The 16,677-nt window shown below is 47.1% G+C and overlaps 1 long non-coding RNA gene across 1 annotated transcript; it reads right to left on the reverse strand.

Annotated features, from left to right (window-relative positions):
- Positions 1-9,095: 9,095 nt before the first annotated feature.
- Positions 9,096-11,989, reverse strand: LOC144947475 (uncharacterized). The gene is made up of 3 exons (XR_013640068.1): positions 11,911-11,989; positions 10,335-10,367; positions 9,096-9,299 (listed from the first exon to the last, which is right to left on the reverse strand). It is a non-coding gene; the product is annotated as an uncharacterized LOC144947475 (long non-coding RNA).
- Positions 11,990-16,677: the final 4,688 nt, after the last annotated feature.

The raw sequence follows: 16,677 nt of genomic DNA on the forward strand, positions 1-16,677 counted from the left end.
ATCGACCCTCGCCGTGCGAGTTTCGTGTTTTGCATATCAGGTGCCTTCACCTCTTCCGCCTGTAACTCTGGAAGAATTCATTTCAGCCCGAGGCGAATTCCACGCCCTGAGAACGATTGTTAACTACCTCGTCTGGTATACAGGAGGTCGTGGGTTCGATCCCGACCTTGCGATATGTTAACTACCTCGCCTGGTATGCAGGAGGTCGTAGGTTCGATCCCGGACCCTGCGAGATGTTAACTCCCTCGCCTGGTATGCAGGAGGTCGTGGGTTCGATCTCGGCTCCGCGATATGTTAACTACCTCGCCTGGTATGCAGGAAGTCATCAATGATTATTATTATTACCATCACTAGGCAAGGCTCACTGAGCTACGCAGCTCTTTTTCAGAAGCCCTGACCTGGCCATCACAAATAATAGAGGTTCAACGAAGTGGCTGATACCATCATCATCGTCATCATCGTCATCATCACGTGACAATTTATAGCACCAGCCAAATACTCACAACACTTTAATTTTAATGCTCAGAATCAGAATGTTTATTTATAGTGCAAGAGGAATCCGATGAACTATAAAGCTCTTTTTTTCAGATGTCCATTAGGGGCGGGTAAGAACGTTACAACAACAAACAGTACAAACACATCATAGCAGTGCAAAGTACAAGAAAGGTAACCAAATCACCTAAACACCTACAGATACAACGAAACCATCCGCATCCTACCAGGCATAGCCCACTGAGGTTTTTACTTATTTTCAAAAATGATCTGGCCAAAAATGATAACTCAACAAAGTGGCGTATTACCATTTGGACATGTTTTTCAGAAAAACATGTCTAAATAGTCTAAAGGCGTGTTTCTAAATGTGGAGGGACACACAGGAGGACCCGGAGAATAAATCCACGAGACCACGAGGAGAGAGAGAGAGAGAGAAACATGCTAACTCCACATACACAGCAGCAGGCGTCAGGGTCGCGATTGAATCCACGACCTCCTGTACACCAGGCGAGGTAGTTAACATATCTTAACGACAGCGGCGCCCTCACACAGCCTGTCGGTCCAGCTCAAACCTCCCAACTCTCTCCACGCAAACAACAGAGTTCATTGGGGGTGTTTTTTTAAACACTTCCCATCAGTCACAGACCACACAAACACACTCAGATCCTTGTCAGCCAGCACAGGTCTGGGCCAGGTTATAACATGGATGTGTCATGTAGTAGCAGCGGAGTCGACAACAAGAAAAGCACTGGACAAACAAAAACACCAAGAGTATGGGTCTACCCCAGGGGAAACTCACGCAGATTAGGGGGAAGGGAATACACACTGCACACGCTCACTCACTCACCCACCAACTCACTCAACCACCGACCCATTCACCCACTAAGTTGCCCACTCACTCACCCACCCACTTTCCCACGCACTCACTCACTAAATCGCCCACTCACTCACCCATCCGCACGTACATGCACGCACTCACTCATTCACTCACTCACTTGCTCACTCACTCAACCACCAACTCACTCACTGACTTCTCACCCACAAATGTACTCACTAACTCCCACTCCCACTCATCCACTCACCCACTCATTCACTCACTTACCCATCCAATCACTAACTCACCCATTCACTCACCCATCGCCCACACTCACCCACCCACTCGCCCACACATGCATACATGCAATCACTCATTCACTCACCCACTTGCTCACTCATTCAACCACCAACTCACTCACTGACCTCTCACCCACACATTTACTCACCAACTCACTCTCCCACTCATCCTATCACCCACTCATTCAACCACTCACCCACCCACTCACCCACCCATCCACATATCCATAGACGCACTCACTCACCCACTTGCTCACTCACTCAACCACCAACTCACACACTCACCCACATGCTCTCACCCAGCTACTCACTCACGCACTCACCCACATGCTCACTCACACTCACTTACTTACCCACTAAACCACACAAAAAGATAAAGATCCATCGTGTAGCATAACAGGCTGTAGGGGGGGATGCTGTTAGCGAGTAGCACCTATGAATGCTGGCAAGGGGTACGAGGGATGGGTGGCCAGCACCAAGCCTGGCCGCCTTTGTCTCCCAGGTAGCGATGTTTACACATCGTACCAGATACTCATGTGTTGTTGGAGAGCGACTGCCTCCAACTGTCCAGTAGCATCCTTCATGAGCCTGCTCCAAAGAAGCTTATTCTTGACACTGCTGGTACCGGTCGGCGGCAAATACACTCAGCTCCGTATCCTCATAAACACATCAATCCATCTCTTATCCCGCCCATGGCGTGCCCGTTTAGCCCCCTCTATCCTGCCAAACAAAAGCTGTTTAGGCATGCAGTAGCTAGGCATGCTATCAAGATGCCTCAGCCAACGCAGCCTTGCCTGTCAGAGGAGCACACCGATTTGATGGATTTTGTGAGCTCCAAAAACTATCCAAACTGATTAAACCCAGGATGGATGGTAAGTATGCCAGCCGGAATGTTCCTGACTGGCGCAGATGTTTCAATAGGGGATCCACATTGTTCAAGCATAGAGCAGGGAGGGCATGACTGCGGCCGAGAAGGCCGAGAAGGCCGCGGTCATGCCACCCCTCAGTGACTGGAGTCAGAGCCAGTCCACCAGACATCATGAAACCAATCCAGGTGGTACCAGCAGATCTCCTGACAGAGGAGTGGCAGCCTCTTCCCCGCAATGAGGCTTCCAACATTCCACGTGGCCACTCGCAGTGGTTTTTTGCCGATTCTGGAGGAACCCCGAGGGTAGGTTTCAGCCTCCTGGAGGGGCCACCAGCCCTTCGCACCCATCCAGAGCCACCATTTGCTGCTTTGGTGGCTACGAGCACCAAATAGCTGATCGTTATCGGTCTTCCTCCCATGGATTGCTCACAACCATGACAGCGTTACCGGCCAACACCATTGAGGAGGTGAGGGTTGTTTTTGCCACGAATTGCTACACTACTTCTCCCCTCACCTACATACTCATCCCCACGCGCAGTCAACCACTCACTCAACCACACAAGACAAAGATCCCCTGTATAGCCTATTCACAGACTGTTGGGGCAAGTGCTGTTAGCGAGCACCTATGAAAGCTGGCACGGCACACGACGGATGGGTGGCCAGCACCACGTCTGACCACATTTTTGGCGACATTTAGATTGCACCAGGTCCTCATTGAGGCTGAGTCGACCTTGGAGAAGCCCAGGACCGGTTAAAATAATCGTCACTGGTGTTGGCCGTGAGCAGCAATCGAACTTGGGTCGCAGGGTTTGTAGCGAAGCATGCTAACCACTACACCACCACTCCCCACTGCTCTCCTCACCCCCACACTCAGTCAACAACCCCCTCACCCACCCATTCACCCCACCTCACCTCACCCACCCATTCACCTCACCTCACCCACCCACCTACCCACCTCACCTCACCCATAAACCTCACCCACCCACTCACCCATCCAGCTACCTACCTCACCTCACCCACCCACCCCACCCGCCAACCCACCCCATCCACCTCACTCACATCACCCACCCACCTCACCTACCGACCTCACCCACCCACCTCCCCCACCTCACCCACTCACTCACCTCACCCACCCACTCACCTCACCTCACCCACCCACTCACCTCACCTCACCCATCCACCTCACCCACCAAACCCACCTCATCCACCCAATCACCTCACCCCACCCACTCACCCACTCACTTACTCACCCACTCACCCACACAAAGTGCACCTTGCATGGAATAAGCTCCAAGGTGACGTCATCGCCACCTCGTGGTGCAATGCGGTTGTTGTTGTGAGTCAATGGACTTAATGTGAATCTGTGGGAGTACAGCAACAAGTCGAGTTTGGAGACCACGCCAGTTGATTTCAGATATTGAGCGCAACACAGACTGTCAGTAAGGCTCATACCCCATGACCCCACAGCAAAGATCTCCCATATAACCTCGAGGAGGCTAATGAGGCAACTGCTGTTACCGAGCACAGCACACGAGGCTATGGATAACTTGCATCACGCTTTCCCGCGCCGCCTTAGTCTCCATCTAGTGGAGGTCCACATACACTGCTCTGCAGACCATCAGCCTCGTGATTTCCGTAACAGCATCGGAGCAGCAGCTGGTTTCACAGTGACATAGCCAACACGATGACGTGTAGCATATCGCATTGACAAGGCTCGATTATTGCAACTCACTACTCTACGAGACGTCTATAAAAAAATATATATTACCAAGCTGTAGCGTGGAAATAATTGTCTGCCACGTGTCGTGGCGGGGTTACTGAAAGATTGTACTGTGTCTGTCCAATGCTCGCCGAGCTGCACTGGCTTCCGATTGCCGATCGAATACATTACACACAGAAAGTACTTGCCACAAATTTTAATGGCAGTGTGCAGTCTCCAATTCCTGGGCACTGGGGCAGTCGACAGCTGGTCGCCTCAGAACCCCGAGTGTAAACTTAGGGAGCCGCGTGCAGCCTCAAACTCCGGCCGTACTTCAGTGTGCAATCTCCTGTGGGCAATGTTTTTATTTCACGTTATATCTGTAGGGGACTGTAAGGAGAAAGTGCTAGAGAGTACGCGTTGAAATAATTATAAACAGGTGGCCGGAAGGTACTGTATAGATGATCTAATGAAGAATACGCGTGCCATAGTGGAGTGGGAGGCACTGTCAGATAGGAGCGGGGCCGAGCGGGTATTTGAGGGGGAGCGAGGCCCGCGATCTGGGCGCTTGCCCGGGGACTATCAACGAACAGGGTGGACCACATCAGGGCGAACTGATCGTGAAACAACTAGGTGGAAACCATCGGGGCTGATTGATAGCAGTAGTAATTGCGAGCGAAGTTACTATTACGTTCGAAGTTGTAAATACGTTGAACTTAGAAATAAAGATTCGCCTTGCACAAAATGGACGTCTCGAAGGAGCTTCTTTACGCATCGTTATGAAGGGTGCGCAGTGCTGCCAAAAGGAGCCAGTCGTTGCAGCCCGGAGAACAGTGTTGAGCATCTGCAATATCTGGCACCTCCTTTTCCCGTTGCTGAGTTCCACCATCTTCCATAGGCTCTTAACACAAAAGGACCCTGGATGTGGAAATTACCTGCCACTCAATGAGTTAATGACCCACATGCTGTTTCCCTCTCACAAATTGAACAATCGTTTAATTTGGGTTCAAGGGATAGCACGCTGAATACAACGGTGCAAAATTCCGTTTTAAACCTGATCATCTGTCCTCTTCTCAGAGCTTTGTTCAGGCACTCGCAAGTCCCTCTCCAATGTCCTTATAAGAGTTTAACTACACGTTTTTTTTGGCACTGTGTGACATTTTGCTCCCCATGCCGGTCACTTCTTTCTCTGTCAAATATTCCCCTCCCCTACATGCAGACAAGCAGCAGGCTGGGAGAGGCAGGAGGAAGGGGTCCTTCTTCTCCAGAGCCCAACGCCGTCCGCCATCGGTACAGAGTTGAGGGCAGAACTCCCGAGTGTGGGAGCTTAGTGACTAATACGGGCCGCTACACAAATGAACCACGATACCTTGCTGCTGATCTCGTCAAGAGTATAAACCATCACGGGAATCCGGTTCACCTCGCAGCAGCGGCTCTTTGCTAGCCATCGAACAACGATGGTCACCGCATCCCGCACTTTCAGGTGCACTTCTGCGGCAGTCTGGAATGCTCTTCCTTCAAATATTAGATATCCACTGGGGCTATGCACATTTACATCATCAACATTTACAACTCTTTTTGTTTTAACTGCGTTTTTAGTTTTTTTCTTTGCCAGTTGGCTATGTACAGCGTGAAAGAAGTTCAATATACATACAAACCCTGAAACCGCTTCACCTTTCTAGGTCTCGTCAATAGTGCGAACTCCTCGCAACTCATGATAGCTACATTCATTGAGGGCAGGAAAACTATGAACCCAGGGTCCCCTGGCAAAGCCATTGCAAACCTGCAAGAACACCAGACAAAAGGCTCGAAACCAAGATCTGTGCCCCTGACATAGCCATTATGACTCCGTTGAGAAAAACCCAGACTCAGGGTGCAAACCCAGAATCTCAGCGGTGCCCTCCTCTGCTCGGTCGCTGTGTTATAATAATGTACGTTCAGAGAGACTCGTTGAGAAGCAATGTCAGTTTTGTAAAACCAAGCTTTAATCGATTTAGACTCCCCAGCTTTTGTACAGCGGCATGTATAAGGTAACAGCAATTTGAGACGAACAACATCGTGGCCATGTCACACGGACAAAATGACGGCCATGTCACATGGACAAAATAGTGGCCATGTCACAAAATAGCTGCCACATTGGACAGACAAAATGAAGATGTGAGAGTTCCCTTGCCTCTTGTATAAGAGAGAGAGCGAGAGTGAGAGAAAGATTACATTCCAAACAAAATAGTTCATTCGTTCAAGTGGAGAGACCTAAAAGCTAAGGATTGATCATACGGGGTGCTCCGGTTTCTATTTGGACCCCAGCAGACTACTCGTTTACTTCTAGATTTGAAGCTTTCGTGACTGCAAGGATTCATATTCTTAGGTTTTTTCGGTAAAGTCACGTAGGTAAAAAATTAAAATTAATAAAAGTAAAATAAAATAAAAATCACGACGTTTCGGAGGCAACACAAGCTTCCGTCCTCAGGTGGAACCGTCACAGCCACGACAGCTGTATCAAGTAAATGAGAGATTACAAGAGCTACCACTCCGTATATATGATGGTTGAAGAGGGGGAAGGGCCAAGTATGGCACACTTTTTATTAATATGGTAAGGTGAGGCTTAAGACTAAGAATAGACTGCATAACAAAAGACTGAGCCTTTGTTATGGAGAGGTACAGTTTGTGACTACGCCTAGCCTACATAACAAAAGTGTGAAAAAAGAAAAAACCTAAACCTGGTAAAACAAGAACGGCTGTCTATCAATAACCTGTAATAGTTGTCTGTCAAATAAGATGGTCCAAATAAGTGTAGTTAAATCTTTTTTGCATGGTTAATCACATCTTTCCAATGTTCTAGATTTGAAGCTTTCGTGACTGAAAGGATTCATATTCTTATGAATGTGACTTACGTGACTTTACCGAAAAAACCTAAGACAGGGGTCGGCAACCAAAATAATAAGAAGAGCCATTTCTTTCCAATTCGGTACAAAATTCAGTATTTCAAGAGCCGCAATGCATCTGAGTACATACTGTACATACGTACATATCGTCAAGAAGCAGCCCGTAAAGAGCCGCATGCGGCTCCGGAGCCGTAGGTTGCCGACCCCTGACCTAAGAATATCTTTCCAATGATTACTCAGTTTGTAACCATCATCACGGTTGAAATTATGTCTGTGTTTGTATACCTACGTGACTTTACCGAAAAAACCTAAGAATATGAATACTCGTTCACTATTAAACTGACTTTTATTAAATCTTGACTTAAAGCTTTTCGACGTGATGATAAACCACTTTGTTGAGCTATCGTTTGACTTTCATTTTACCAGGTAAGGCCCCCTGAGCTGCGTAGCTCTTTTTCAGAAGGGACCTGGTTTCAAACGATAGCTAAACAAAGTGGTTCATCATCACGTGGAAATGTATAGCAGCCAAATCCTCGCAACGCATGTCGTTGATTCTAAATGTGGAGGAGAAAACTGGAGGACCTGGAGAAAATCCACGGGGGAAAAAGAGAGATGCATACTCCAAATATACAAAAGCAGGCGTCTTCAGGGTCAGGATCGAACCCACGACCTCTTGTATACCAGGACAAGAAGATACAATCTCCCTAACCACCGTTTACAGTCTGAAAGAAACAGAAAGGCGATGGCCGAGTCTGAGTGGGGCCAGTAAATCGATCATAATGCTCAGAGGGAGTGTGGAGGCGATAGCAAGGACACTGGAAATTTAAAACCCAGTGATTATGAAGGTAAATAAGGACGATTGTGATTATAAAATTGCAATAACAAATCGCGCGGTCGCTCCTTTAGTGGAGGAACACGAACTACCAACTCAATTCGCGTCTATGTCACTCACCCGTCGACGTCGCTCACCCGTACAGATGTCTCTCTGGTATAAAAAAGATAAAGATTCCCCGTATAGCCTTAACAAACTGTTGGGCAAGTGCTGTCAGCGAGAACCTCTGAGGGCCAGCATGGCAAACGAGGGGGTGGGTGGCCAGCACAAAGCCCAGCCGCCTTTTTCTCCCCAGTTGCAATGTTTACACACCGCACCAGGTACTAATTTGTAACTGAGTCGACCTAGGGGAGGCTCAGGACCCGATCAGATAATCGTTACTGGTTTAACTGTGAACAGGAATCAAACTTGGGTCACCCTGTTCGTAGCACAGCATGCTAACTGCTACACTAACACTCCCCTTTGTGGTGCACACTCTCACACACACACGCGAGTGTGATTCTATTCTACTTTTGGTGGAAGCAGCAACGACGTAGTGCCGGAGCTCGATGCCCATTGTGGAGATCCTGCTGCTTCTGCTGCCACAACCAGAGGGCGTCAGGAGAAAGAGCGAGCCCGTGTTTTTCTGTTCCTCCTCCGTTGAAGGAGCACAGACCGCAGTCGTTTTACTATACAGCCTCTACGAGTCTCAGTGTATCTCTATGAGTCTCTATATACCTCTCTGGGTTTTTAAGTATCACTGAGTCTCTATGTACGTCTCTGAATATTGATGCATCTCTCTGTGTGATTCTATTCGACTCTCTTGGGCTTGATGATGGCAGCAACAGCAGCGATGTGGTGCAGGAGCTGCATACCCAATACGGAGTTCTGCTGCTACTGGCCACAACAAGAGAGCATCAGCTGAGGGTTTTTTTTATTGCTCCTGCTCTTCTGTTAAAGGAGCACAGACTACAGTGGTTAACCAACTTAGTGACAAGCAGAGGTGGGACAAAGTCATTGTTATGCAAGTCCAAGTCGAGTCGCAAGTCATCAAATTCATGACTCGAGTCTGACTCGAGTCCAAGTCACATGACTCGAGTCCACATCTCATAGGTGGGACAAAGTCATTGTTATGCAAGTCCAAGTCGAGTCGCAAGTCATCAAATTCATGACTCGAGTCTGACTCGAGTCCAAGTCACATGACTCGAGTCCACACCTCTGGTGACAAGTACTAGACCTACCCCATTCCTAATCAGCTATTGGCCAGTACAAGGACCACCCACCCCTAATCACCTAGTATGAGGGGGAGGAGAGGGGGAGAAGAGTGGGAGGAGTGTTGAAAATGGGGACTGTGGGGATGAGAGTGTTGGAGAGTGCTGCTTTCATTTTGCTTCCTCTATATAACTAGATCAACCGGCTGGTTGTCGACAGCTGCGGGGAGGAGATGGAGTAGATTAGGGTCAAGATTCACGATGCACACACTTGCACACACATACAGATACAAAGATAGCGCTAACGGGTTTTGTATAATTTACACAAAAAAAAATGAGCACTCTTTTTTTATCTCAACCCTCTGATCTATGTGTTTGGTGTTCTCCATGCCTAGTCCCTCATAGCACCGCAACGTTACACGAAAGCTCCATTCAACACGTGGTCTTTCACGACTAATAATATTCACAATAAATGTTTTTGGGTTCGATCATGTTGCTCCATTTAAGACCGTAAGCAAGAATACTTCTTCACAATTCTTGAAAATCGCCTGGTGAAGCTGGTTGTAAACAACGGCAACACATTAGAGTACTGGAATTGTAAATGATGTGGGTATACGCGCTTCATCACAATGGTGTCCTGAAGTAATAGCTGATTGGCACGTTTAGTCCACGTGACAAACCTTAGTAATTGGCTGTGTCGGGTGGTGGTGGACTAACTCACTCACCACCCACTCACCCAACTTACCCAACTACCCACTCATTTGCCACACTACTCACCCACCCACTAACCCATCCACTCACCAACCAACATTTCTTTAGAACCACTTTTTGCGTTTAGTTTGTTGTCCTTCCCCTGAACCTTCGATTAGCACGTTTGGCTACATACGGTGCGAATGTTCAGCGTGTATACATACTACACTACTATACACTACAAGACTATACACGACACTACTATACACTATGCTATGGTAGGAGGAAAGCAGGGAACCCTGGTGAAAACGTATGCAGAACAGGGGAGAGAACATCTACACTCCACCATTAACACACGCACTCGGTCGCTCTGCAGACCCACCCTGAGATCACACGACACCCCACGCAGAAAGTGGCTCCCAAGAGGGAACTCGAACCCAGACCCCTCGCTTCTTGCTGCGAGGTCGCGCGAGTGTCACCACTTTACCACCGCCTTGCCTCCCCGCGTGACACCGCTGTAAGACTAACACTATGGTTGTGGTTGGAAGCTATTGTGGGTACTCACCGTGGTGATCTCTCGATTGATGAATGCATGCGGCTGAAAGATAACGACAAAAACTTGATTTCAATAACATAATCATCTAACGTTTTTGGGTTTGATCATGTTGCTCCATTTAAGACCGGAAGCAAGAATACTTCTTGACAATTCTGGAAAATCGCCTGGTGAAGCTGGTTGTAAACAACGGCAACACATTAGAGTACTGGAATTGTAAATTATGTGGGTGTACGCGCTTCATCACAATGGTGTCCTGAAGTAATAGCTGATTGGCACGTTTAGTCCACGTGACAAACCCTCGAAATTGGCTGTGTCGGGTGGTGGTGGACTAACTCACTCACCACCCACTCACCCAACTTACCCACCTACAGTACATGCCCGTCTGAAGTTTGCCAATGAAATCTGAATGATTCAGAGGACAACTGGGTGAAAGTGTTGTGGTCAGATGAGACCAAAATGTAGCTCTTTGGCATCAACTCAACTCGCCGTATTTGGAGGAGGAGAAATGCTGCCTATGACCCCAAGAACACTATCCCCACCGTCAAACATGGAGGTGGAAACATTATGCTTTGGGGGTGTTTTTCTGCTAAACGGACAGGACAACTTCACCGCATCAAAGGGACGATAGACGGGGCCGTGTACCATCAAATCTTGGGTGAAAACCTCCTTCCCTCAGCCAGGGCATTGGAAATGGGTCGTGGATGGATATTCCAGAATAACAATGACTCAAAACACACGGCCAAGGCAACAAAGGAGTGGCTCAAGAAGAAGCACATTAAGGTCTTGGAGTGGCCTTGCTAGTCTCCAGACCTTAATCCCATAGAAAATCTGTGGAGGGAGCTGAAGGTTCGAGTTACCAAACGTCAGCCTCGAAACCTTAATGACTTGGAGAAGATCTGCAAAGAGGAGTGGGACAAAATCCCTCCTGAGATGTGTGCAAACCTGGTGGCCAACTACAAGAAACGTCTGACCTCTGTGATTGCGAACAAGGGTTTTGCCACCAAGTACTAAGTCATGTTTTGCCGAGGGGTCAAATACTTATTTCCCTCATTAAAATGCATATCAATTTATAACATTTAAGACATGTGTTTTTCTGGATTTTGTTGTTGTTATTCTGTCTCTCACTGTTCAAATAAACCTACCATTAAAATTATAGACTGATCATTTCTTTGTCAGTGGGCAAACGTACAAAATCAGCAGGGGATCAAATACTTTTTTCCATCACTGTACATACTACACTACTATACACTACAAGACTATACACTACACTACTATACACTATGCTATGGGAGGAGAAAAACAGGGAACCCTGGCGAAAACGTATGCAAAACAGGGGAGAGAACATCCACACTCCACCCATTAACACACTCACTCCATCGCTCTGTAGACCCACCCTGAGATCACACGAAACCCCACACAGAAAGTGGCTCCCAAGAGGGGACTCGAACCCAGACCCCTCGCTTCTTGCTGCGAGGTCGCGCGAGTGTCACCACCTTACCACCGCCCTGCCTCCCCGCATGACACCGCTGTAAAACTAACACCGTGGTTGTGGTTGGAAGCTGTTGTGGTAGTTGTGGGTACTCACGGAGGCGATCTCTCAATTGATCAATGAATGCGGCTGAAAGATAACGACAACAACAACTTGATATCAATAACATAATACATCTAACGTTTTTAGGTTCGATCATGTTGCTCCATTTAAGACCGGAAGCAAGAATACTTCTTGACAATGCTGGAAAATCGCCTGGTGAAGCTGGTTGTAAACAACGGCAACACATTAAAGTACTGGAATTGTAAATGATGTGGGTATACGCGCTTCATCAAAATGGTATCCTGAAGTAATAGCTGATTGGCACGTTTAGTCCATGTGACAAACCTTCGTAATTGGCCGTGTCGGGTGGTGGTGGACTAACTCACTCACCACCCACTCACCCAACTTACCCACCGACAGTGAGGGAAAAAGTATTTGATCCCCTGCTGATTTTGTACGTTTGCCCACTGACAAATACATTATCAGTCTATAATTTTAATAGTAGGTTTATTTGAACAGTGAGAGACAGAATAACAACAACAAAATCCAGACAAACGCATGTCAAAGATGTTATAAATTGATTAGCATTTTAATGAGGGAAATAAGAATTTGACCCCCTCTCAATCAGAAAGATTTCTGGCTCCCAGGTGTCTTTAATACAGGTAACGAGCTGAGATTAGGAGCACACTCTTAAAGGGAGTGCTCCTAATCTCAGCTTGTGACCTGTATAAAAGACAATTGTTCACAGCAGCAAGCAATCAATCAGATTCCAAACTCTCCACCATGGCCAAGACCAAAGAGCTCTCCATGGATGTCAGGTACAGGATTGTAGACCTTCACAAGGCTGGAATGGGCTACAAGACCATCACCAAGCAGCTTGGTGAGAAGGTGACAACAGTTGGTGCGATTATTCGCAAATGGAAGAAACACAAAAGAACTGTCAATTTCTCTCGGCCTGGGGCTCCATGCAAGATCTCACCTCGTGGAGTTGCAATGATCATGAGAACGGTGAGGAATCAGCCCAGAACTACACAGGAGGATCTTGTCAATGATCTCAAGGCAGCTGGGACCATAGTCACCAAGAAAACAGTTGGTAACACACTATGCCGTGAAGGACTGAAATCCTGCAGCGCCCGCAAGGTCCCCCTGCTCAAGAAAGCACATATAAATGCCCGTCTGAGTTTGCCAATGAACATCTGAATGATTCAGAGGACAATTGGGTGAAAGTGTTGTGGTCAGATGAGACCAAAATGGAGCTCTTTGGCATTAACTCAACTCGATGTGTTTGGAGGAGGAGGAATGCTGCCTATGACCCCAAGAACACCATCACCACCGTCAAACATGGAGGTGGAAACATTATGCTTTGGGGGTGTTTTTCTGCTAAGGGGACAGAACAACTTCACTGCATGAAACGGTCGATGGACGGGGCCATGTACCGTCAAATCTTGGGTGAGAACCTCCTTCCCTCAGCCAGGGCATTGAAAATGGGTCGTGGATGGGTATTCCAGCATAACAATGACCCAAAACACACGGCCAAGGCATCAAAGGAGTGGCTCAAGAAGAAGCACATTAAGGTCCTGGAGTGGCCTAGCCAGTCTCCAGACCTTAATCCCATAGAAAATCTGTGGAGGGAGCTGAAGGTTCGAGTGGCCAAACGTCAGCCTCGAAACCTTAATGACTTGGAGAAGATCTGTAAAGAGGAGTGGGACAAAATCCCTCCTGAGATGTGTGCAAACCTGGTGGCCAACTACAGGAAACGTCTGACCTCTGTGATTTCCAACAAGGGGTTTGCCACCAACTACTAAGTCATGTTTTCAGAGGTGTCAAATACTTATTTCCCTCATTAAAATGCAAATCAATTTATAACATTTTTGACATGCGTATTCCTGGATTTTTTTTGTTGTTATTGTGTCTCTCACTGTTCAAATAAACCTACCATTAAAACTATAGACTGATCATTTATTTGTCAGTGGGCAAACGTACAAAATCAGCAGGGAATCAAATACTTTTTCCCTCACTGTACCCACTAATTTGCCACACCACTCACCCACTCAACTCACCCATCCACTTACCGACCAACATTTTTTTAGAACCACTTTTTGCGTTTAGTTTGTTGTCCTTCCCCTGAACCTTCGATTAGCACGTTTGGCTACATACAGTGCGAATATTCAGCATATATACATACTACACTACTATACACTACAAGACTATACACTATGCTATGGGAGGAGGAAAGCAGGGAACCCTGGCGAAAACGTATGCAGAACAGGGGAGAGAACATCCACACTCCACCAATTAACACACTCACTCCGTCGCTCTGTAGACCCACCCTGAGATGACACGAAACCCCACACAGAAAGTGGCTCCCAAGAGGGGACTCGAACCCAGACCCCTCGCTTCTTGCTGCCAGGTCGCACGAGTGTCACCACCTTACCACCGCCCTGCCTCCCCGCGTGACACTGCAGTAAGACTAACACCGTGGTTGTGGTTGGAAGCTGTTGTGGTTGTTGTGGGTACTCACCGAGGCGATCTCTCAATGGAGGAATGCATGCGGCTGAAAGATAACGACAAAAACAACTTGATATCAATAACATAATGCATCTAGCATGACACATGTAACATAACACACATAATGAACTACATGAAGCGTATCACGTGGGTTATTCGTTTGTCCTGTGTCCGCATATGCGGCTATGGACGTGGCAAATAAAAAACCGTTGAAGACCCGACCATGGAAGTGCCGGGATTCTCTCTCTCTCATGATGGCTGTGGACCCCACACTGAACCGCGCTCGGACACATCACGGGAGATGCGCGTCATAACACGTTGTTCCACAAATGGAAAATCAAAGAATCACCAAACTGCAATTGTGGTAAATCCCAAAACATCAAAAAAATCACCAATGAGCTGCGCCATTCGCGTACACCCTGGCGTTATCGCTGCAATCTATACAGCATCTTTTGCTGCCTTGGTTTGGTTGAAGGACCTTAACATTCAACTATGACATCATCTATACAAACTGTTGCTTTCATACCCTACGAAAGAAGATCAGCGACGTAAAAAAAAAGTTGATTTCATTATTTTCAATGAGAGCCCAGTACAAAACACAAAGTACAATGTATTGAAGGGAGTAACAGGAATCCCTCCGAACCCGTTGGATATCTTCCCATTGACCTTCGCCATGGTACACTTCAGAATTGAGGGTGCAAAATCTGTCCATGAAGCAGAACGATCTTGGAAAAAGTCCAGCTTCACGATTCATCAAAGAACAACTTTGTACCCATCATAACAACATCGCCTTGGCTAAATCGTTCTGCATTATTGGTGGCATTCCAAATAGTGATAACAATCCTCAGACATAATTTTCCTGTCTCAGTCAACTTTTTAATAAGTAACCAAATGTAGTCTGCCACTCTTCCGCTGATTTCTGTATCAGATAATTGAAATATAATATATAATTTAAATTAACTAAATTAGAGTCTTTTCCCACTGTTCCCTTACTTACAGTACTTGCCTCCGGCTCAGTTCCAGGGCACATTTTGTCCAAGTTTCCCGCAATTTCAACAGCGGAACTCATCTCTTTGTTTGCTATCTCTCGACCCACCAGCTGTCCCTTCAAGGCTGTTACGGGACCATTCTGCTATACTGAGGCCGTTTATCCTCAATCTTCTCAACAGGTCCCTCAATACCAGCACAGTTTCAGACATTTTAAGATGGCTGCTGTCATCCAATTTAAAAAAGGGCTGGTACTACACCCACATATACGGGGTTGCCGCGATGGCAATACATTGCACGCCGTGCCTCGCAAGCGCCGGCATTACCCAGTGACATCCACAATTTCACTACATACGTGATGTCCACGATGTAAGTGCATTGCATGCTGTGCTTCTCTAGGGACACCACACAGTGACATCCGCGATGTCACAACAACATTTACACCATTCTGTGAGCACATTACAACAGTCCTTTCATCTCTTCATTGGCTACCAGTCAAATTCCTATTGGATTTTAAGATTATCCTATTATCTTATGAGGCTTTAAATGGGCTCACCCTACATTATTTGCAGGAACTAATAAATGTATATATTCCAATAGGAAAATACTGCTCAGCACTTGCAGGTCTAGGTTGCACTTTTTAGGTGAATGGGCTTGTGTTAGTATGTCACCCAAACAATGGAACTCCACACCACTTGAAATCACAGAATCTGAGTTGGTAGATATATTTAAGTCTGCTTTGAAAACCAATCTCTTTAAAATGGCCTTCTCTCTTTAGTTTTGTTCGGTTGCCTTGGTTCTGTTACTAATTTGAGGTTAAAGGAAGGCTCAGGCCCGATTCAGAAAATCGCCACTGGTGTTGTGGCCATGAGCGGGAATAGAACTTGGTTCGCTGGGTTTGTACTACCACTCCCCACAACAACAATACCGGCCAATCGCCACGAAGTGGCGGTGATGTCATCACGGCATTTTTGCCAGGCCAGGTGCATTTTGAGGCCACGGGAAATGTCGAAGCCCAGCTGGTAGCAGGTCACAGGACAGAACCAGGTGTCATGGGTTGACTGACTGAGATGAGTGGCAGATGCACCATCTGTGCCCCTTACTGTGCCAACTTTCTGCGTGTTAGCCGTGCTCCACTTATTGTTGTGAGCATCGTTCCTCTGCCCTCCGTTGGAGGCAGTCGCCCTTCAGCAAAAACTCCCAAAATAATTTTTCACGAACCTCGTCCACAGAAGCCGATCTTGACACTGCTGGTACCAGTCATTAGCGAATTAACTCAGCTCCATATCCTTCTCGTGCTACACTTTTTTAGCCCCCACTATTCAG

This window comes from Lampetra fluviatilis, chromosome 45 (assembly GCF_964198595.1).
Source record: "Lampetra fluviatilis chromosome 45, kcLamFluv1.1, whole genome shotgun sequence".
In the NCBI taxonomy this organism is placed as follows: Eukaryota; Metazoa; Chordata; class Hyperoartia; order Petromyzontiformes; family Petromyzontidae; genus Lampetra; species Lampetra fluviatilis.